The sequence below is a fragment of the Canis aureus genome, chromosome 3 (assembly GCF_053574225.1).
Source record: "Canis aureus isolate CA01 chromosome 3, VMU_Caureus_v.1.0, whole genome shotgun sequence".
Taxonomy (NCBI): Eukaryota; Metazoa; Chordata; class Mammalia; order Carnivora; family Canidae; genus Canis; species Canis aureus.
The window spans coordinates 34,421,202-34,428,048 of record NC_135613.1 but is presented as its reverse complement, the minus strand read 5'-3'; the positions used below and the strand labels follow the sequence as shown (position 1 = coordinate 34,428,048).

The 6,847-nt window shown below is 54.9% G+C and overlaps 1 long non-coding RNA gene across 1 annotated transcript; it reads right to left on the bottom strand.

Annotated features, from left to right (window-relative positions):
- Window positions 1–602: 602 nt before the first annotated feature.
- Window positions 603–4,745, bottom strand: LOC144305047 (uncharacterized). The gene is made up of 3 exons (XR_013372084.1): window positions 4,488–4,745; window positions 3,519–3,705; window positions 603–2,427 (listed from the first exon to the last, which is right to left on the bottom strand). It is a non-coding gene; the product is annotated as an uncharacterized LOC144305047 (long non-coding RNA).
- Window positions 4,746–6,847: the final 2,102 nt, after the last annotated feature.

Sequence of the window (6,847 nt, the reverse complement as noted above, 5' to 3'; positions counted from 1 at the left end):
TTGTGCCTCTATATCCCAGCACCCAACACAGGGGCTGTAGCTGGGGGATGCCTGGTGAAGCTTTGCTGCATTGAAGAGGGCACATTTCAGTGTCCATGTGGTGACCTCGGTTCCTTTCACAGAACTGCTCTTCCTCTGTTGAGTATCCTGTAGGAAAAGGTGCCTATGAAGAATAGTGAGAGGCAGGAGGAAAGGCCAACATCTTACACCAGGCAGATATGGATTCAAATCTTGTTTAGCTGTTCAAGTGATGTAGCTGAGCTGCAGCATTCCCACATGTTAAGGGGGATCCTAATCCCCACCACAGAGGCAGATAGGGGGTGATGAATAAATGAGAAAATGTGAGAAAAGCAACGTCCACAGCTCAGGTACACACTCCCCCGTTAAATCACAGAAGTGTTAGAACTGTAGAAAGTGCAGGAAGCCCAGATGCCCAGGAGTAAACAGAACTCATTCTGTCCAATGGAATGACACAGAGAAAGCCCTCTAGTTGAGGGGACAGATTTTGAGTTGGGCTTTGTTTTTTTGGTTTTTTTGGAGGTTTTTTTGTTTTTTTTTTTTTGAAAGATTTTATTTATTTATTCACGAGAGACCGGGGGGGGGGGGGGGGCGGCAGAGACACAGGCAGAGGGAGAAGCAGGTTCCATGTCAGGATGTCAGGGACCCCGACATGGAACTCGATCCTGGTTCTCCAGGATCACGCCCTGGGCCGAAGGCAGCACTAAACTGCTGAGCCACCCGGGCTGCCCTGAGTTGGGCTTTGAAGGATGACTAGGAGCTCCCCACAAATAGTTAGAGGACATTGAGATGAGAAGACTGAGGGTCCCTTAGGCAGAGGACTTCCAGCCTCTACATGGAGCTACAGCAAGAAAAATTTTAAGATTAAGGGAAAAGGACTTCTCTTCCCAAGTTTAGGGCAGAATTGTAATCCAGGATTTGACTAAAGGTGAGAAATGGCCTAAGAAGGGTCAAAGGCCTCTTCATTAGAAGTCAAGGGTCAAGTGGTTCATCCCTCTAGGGCTAAGCTAACTCAGGTACTTTTGTCCATAAATCTGCTTCCTTTGTGCTAGAAGGGAGTTCACCTTGAGTGAGTAAGGGGGAAGGAGATCCTCCACCCCACCCTACCCTCCCATTTCCTGGGTTCCTAGCCAATAGGCCAGCGGAGGGCCAAGCAGCCCCCTTCCTTCCCTCTCCAAGAGGCTGACCGGCATCCTGCCCCGCTTCTTTATTTCTATCTGTAGCCTTGACTCAGGCAGAGATGCCAAATTGGGAAATAAGCCCCCTTTTGTGGGCTGGGGAGGGACAGGAGGCAGGGCCCATTTCCTAGGTCAGAACTCCTAGTCCTTGCCCTTCCTCCCCTAGCCCATGTTTTCTAAAACTAGACCTTGGGGAGAGCAGGAGGAGGGGGTGGAGGCAGAGAGTGTGGATGCTTCTGTGTGTGACTGAGTGTGGAGGCCTGTGTGGAGAGAGGGAGAGGGAGGGAGAGAGAACAGAGCCTGGGAGTGTGTGTGTGTGTGTGTGTGTAGAGAGAGAGGGTGACAGAGAGAGAGAGGGAAAGAGAACAGAGCTTGGAGTGTGTGTGTGTGGGGCTGTGCGATGGAGTGACTGTGTGCTAGGGAGACTGTGGTGTGTGTGTGTGTGTGTGTGTGGCACTCCAGCAGCAAGCTGTACCTTAAAGGCACAGACCCTGTCTCTGCCCTGCTCCTCTGTACTTCCACCCCTAGCCAGAACCACCCTCCACCAGCGTCAGCGGGGAACCAGGGCAGGGTCAGTCCCCAGTGACTCCTGCCAGAGGGAGGAAGCAAGGCCTGCCCTCCAGACAACCCCCTCCCTGGCTGGGGCTTGCAGCGCTCACAGAAGGGTCCTGCAGGAGGCAGGAGGAAGGACAGCAGGGCCTCCCAGAGAGAAGACTGGGGTCTGGGGAGGTGTGGAGGCCCAGCTCTGGGGCCATGCTGCCGGCTGGGGGCCCAGCTCATCATTTACAGCATTTACCACGGGTGGGTGGGGTGGGCCGAGGGAGGACACAACCTCCACACCTTGTCTGCAGGGCCAGGACAATGGCCCCAGCTGTGCAGCGGTGGGATGCAGGTCGCGAGGGCGTGAGTGGTGGTGGGAGCCCCACGGGGGTCTCTGCTGCACACGGGGAGCCCCTGTCTCAGGTGTGCGCTCCCGGGCAGCCTTCCTGTCATCTGGCCAGAGCGGGGGCGTTTGTCTTCTCCCCTTGGCAACCTGGGTTTTGGCTCCTGATGGGCGGAGCCCTGGGAAGCTAGGACCCGCTTTTTCATCCTGTAGCCTGCGACTGGCTGTGTGACCCTGAGCAGGTTCCTGGCCCTCTCTGGGCTTCGGCTGGCCGCTCTGGCCGTCCACCAGCTCTTGTAGCTCTGCCATTCCCCGCTTCTGGGTCCTTTGATGAGAACGTGCCTCCGTCTAAAAAGAGGATGAGAAATTACCCAAGCCTGAATCCTCCGGGCCTCTCCCAGAGCCATAAAAAGTACATGCGCTGAAGCGTGCATGAAAATGTCCTGGTCGGGCTCCGCCGCCCCACAGCCGGGGAAACTGAGGCCGGGAAGGAGAGCGTGGAGGAGGTGACCTACCGCCAGATGCGCAGGCAGGGAGTGCGAGCCGACTCGCCAAGGGGGCGGCGGGAGCCGGGAGGCAGGGAGGGGAGACCCCCGGGGCGCGCCCCTCCAGCGCCGGCCGCGGGCCCCTTCCGGCCCCTCCCCCCGCCTGCGCCCCGTCCCGCCACCTGCTCCCCCGCCCACCGGGGCGGGGCTGCCGCCCCCCGTCCCCATGGCAACGCGCGCCCCGGCCGCCCGGCCTCCCTGTGGCGGTGCAGCCCATCTGGCCCCGAGCCCGCCCCAGCTGGGCCGCCCGACGCCCGGGTCGCCGGGGGCCCTCGCGGCCCGGCAGCGCCCTGAGACTAGGGCGGGAGCGCCTGGCGTCGGGCACGTACCCTGCCAGCACCTGGGCTAGCGCCTGGGCGCCCCGATGGGTCAGGAGCCACCCAGGACCGGCCACACACACCCCACCCCCGACGCTGCCGCCCCAATGTCCACCCACAGGACAGCGGGAGGCAGCATCCTAGGATTAGAGGCCAGCTTTGGGGGGGGGGGGGGCGGGCAGCCACTCTGGTTGCAAATCCCCAGGTAGTGTGATCTTGGGCCATTTACTTAACCTTTTACCCATCTGAAATTGGAGATGATCATAGGACCTGTCTCCTAGGGTGCTCGTGAAGGTTAAATGGGTCAATAAAGAAAAATACATGGAGTCAGCACTCAATAAATATCAGCTGTTGTTATGAGTGCAGGTGGCAGGTGCTGCAAGAGAGCCAGGGCAGCCAGAGCAGGGGTCCTAACCCGGTCTGGGAGCAGCAGGGGTGGCTTCCTGCAGGCCATGCTGGTGGAATCTGAGCAAGTAGCAGTTAGCCAGGAAATCCAGGGGAAAAGGGAACAGCAGCAGCAAAGACAGAGAGGTGAGGAATAAGCGAGGGGGGTGGGGAGGGGTGTAAGGAGACTTACAAAGCCCTTCAATGTTCCTGGAGAGTACAGGAAAGCTTGGCTTTTAGTCAAAGGGCACTGAGACAGGAGCCACTGAAGAGTTTCAAACAGAGGCATGACTTGTCCCTTGCTTTCCTAGAGATCACTGTAGGTGCCATATATGCAGTGGCTTGGGAGAGCCAGTCGTCCTTCAGGGAGATGATGAGGCCTGAACAAGGAGAGCTGCAAAGTCAATGGAAGATGGGGACAGGTTCCTGGCTATGAAGGAAGTAGACCCAGCAGGTTGAAGAACAATGGACTGGAAGTAGCTGGAGAAGGCAGAGTTAAGGATGGACACAGACACTGGCTTGAGCACTGATGGTGTGGCAGGGACAGGAGAGGGGCAGGTCTGGGAATGAGGGGTGCTGCTCAGCTTGAGAACACTTGAATTTGGAGCCAAGAGACCTGGAGGCCTGGGCTGGGGACGTCAACATAGAGACATCATACATGGATGGTCACAGACCCTGCCAGGGTCTGAGAGCACCCCAGAGTGAGCGGAGAGTGAGGGCCCGCACCAGACCAGAGAACAGGATTTATGCTTCATAATTGGATTCTAAGCTTTGTTTTCCTGGAACCAAGTAGAATTTGTCCAAATGACTTCTGACCCAAATTGAGTGCTGTTATCTCTGAGGTTTTGGCGTTTGGGAGGGTTCTTTGGAGTGAGGGAGAGGCAGGAGAGTACAAGGCTGATATCATATTGTGCTGACCCATCCCAGCTCTGTCGATTGCTAGCTGGAAGGTCTTAGGCAAATCTTCTTGCCATGCCTCAGTTTCCTCCCAGCTACCTACCTTACAATAACCCCGTAGGGTTTTTTTTTATTGTAAGAATTAAATGGGGGACACCCAGCTGGCTCAGTCAGTGGAACATGCAACTTTTTTGGGGGGGTGTGGGTTTGGGCTCTATACGTTGGGTGTAGAGGTTACCTAAAAATAGTCTTAAGGATCACCTACCTGGGTGGCTCAGTTGGTTAAGCATCTCCCTTTGGCTTGGTTCATGGTCCTGGCATCCTGGGACCCAGCCCTGTGTTGGGTTCCCTGCTCAGCAGGGAATCTGCTTCTCCCTCTCCCTCTGCCCCTCTCCCCTGTTCGTGCTCTTTCTTACTCTCTTTTTCTTAAATAAAATATTTTTTAAAAGACGAAATCTTAAAAAAAAACAAAAAGAATTAGATGGGGAATGGGATGCTGGGCACAAAGCTCCCTGCATGGTCTCTAGCCATCTTTATTAGATATGCTAATTCTAGAATCTTGGGGCACCCAGGTGACCCAGCGGTTAAACGTCTGCCTTCGGCCCAGGGTGTGATCCTGGAGACCTGAGATCAAGTCCCACGTCGGGCTTCCTGCATGGAGCCTGCTTCTCTGTCTGCCTGTGTCTCTGCCTCTCTCCCTGTGTCTCTCATGAATAAATAAAATCTAAAAAATAAATAAATAAATAAATAAATAAATAAATAAATAAAAAATAATTCTAGAATCTTCTCCAAAGTCCAAGAATATGAATTTCCATGGGTGGATCTGGGAATCCACAGGTAAAATTGGCCCATCATTGGATCAAAGTCTCCAACTACCATCCTGAGACTCCTCAGACACTGACCCTTCCTTGGGGTGGCCCACCAAATATGAGGATATCTGGAGCAAGAGTTCAAATGGCAGTCCCCTTGCCAGGTTCTTCGCTCTCTTCCCACCTGCTTCGTGCCTACTGGAGAAGTCTTTGTGTGCAGACCCCATGTCCAAGGTCTTTCCTTGTACATCCCTCAGGCCTCAGGCTGCAGCACAGCCCACTGGGAGAATAGATCCAGGTCTTGGAAGTGATCTCAGAGCCCTTTGGGCAGGGAATTCCAGATACCAGGCACCTGGATTATGATCTAGAATGATAAACTTGGGCTCTAGGTGGCATGTCCCCTTGGCCCCGGCCCTGTGTGTATCCCGCACCTGGGAGCAAGGAGGGACTGGAGGCAGGGATAGGGGAAGCTGAGATAACAGAGCCAGAGCAGAGGCCCGACTGCACTGGACTGCGGGCTTCCCCTGCCCGTTTCTATCAGCCTTTGCCACCAGGCCCTCTGGCCAGCCTACCGCTTCCCAGCAGCCGTGTCATGGAGCCTGCAGCCACTTGTCCATCTGCCTGCTCCCTGCCCGGCCAAGGTCACCCCAGACTTCGCTTTAGCCTCTGCTGGACCTGAGAAGTATGGGGTTCTGGGGCCTCCCACGCAGCTACCTCGCAGCCCATACATGCCGGTCCCTGGCTTGACATGACAGGTTATGTTATTCTTTAAAAAGAAGAACGCTGAGGCTCAGAGAAGGCAAAGGAAAAATTGGTATTAAGAGCACCTAGTGAATGCCAAGTGCTGAGGTATGGTGCTTTTAAAGACATGACCCCGCAACACTCCTGTCAGAATTAGCCCCCATTTACAGGTGAGGACGTGGTGGCTCAAGAAGGACACCTAACTGGGCCCAGGAGCAGATAGGGGGCAGAGTCAGAGTTCAAACATAGATCAGTCAGACCCCCCAACCCAGACCCTGGGGATGCATGGTAGGCCTTCAGTAAGGCTTACCCAGAGGAGCTGAGGACCGATGGAAACCTGGACCTGCCACCTCACGTGAGGGCCACGGAATGTGAGGAATGTCCACCCCCAGGGTAGGGCTGTGGGCAAGGTGACCTTTGGGAAGATAAAGTTAAATTCCAGTCCTCAGAGACTAGCAGAGGTAAACCTGGGGTGGTACTGCTGGAACCGGAACCCCTGCAGTGGATCACCAGCCCCCCAGACCCTGCCCTGAGCCAATAGTTGGGGGTGCATGTGGGGAGCCGCTGCTATGTGTCAGCCCCCCGCTCTTCTCTCAACTGGAATCTCCTTTCCTGGACTCTGCTAGTAGCACCTTAGCCATGACGTTTCTTCTCCTGTCCCTAGCCATCACCTGAACATTTATTTCCATTAGGAGGGCCCTGGGGAGTCTCAGCCATTACTGTCCATAACTAAACTCAGCATGTTCTTGAACTGTCTCCCACTACCCACCCTGGGGGGGGGGCAGTGCCTCCTCCATGCCCTGACTTGATTGCTCAGACAGCAGGGTACAAGCCTTGCCTCTCCCTTCTCCTTCTTACTCCATCTAGACTCCATCTCCTGTGTCTTCACCCCCTCCCCACTACCTCTGGCCTCCAGCCTCAGACTTTCTGACCCTGTCTCTCCATGGCAGCTGGGGTAAGTTGCCAGATGTGGCAAATAAAAATGCAAGAATCTCAGTTAAATTTCTTTTTTTTTTTTAGATTTTATTTATTTATTCATGAGAGACACAGAAATAGAGGCAGAGACACAGGCAGA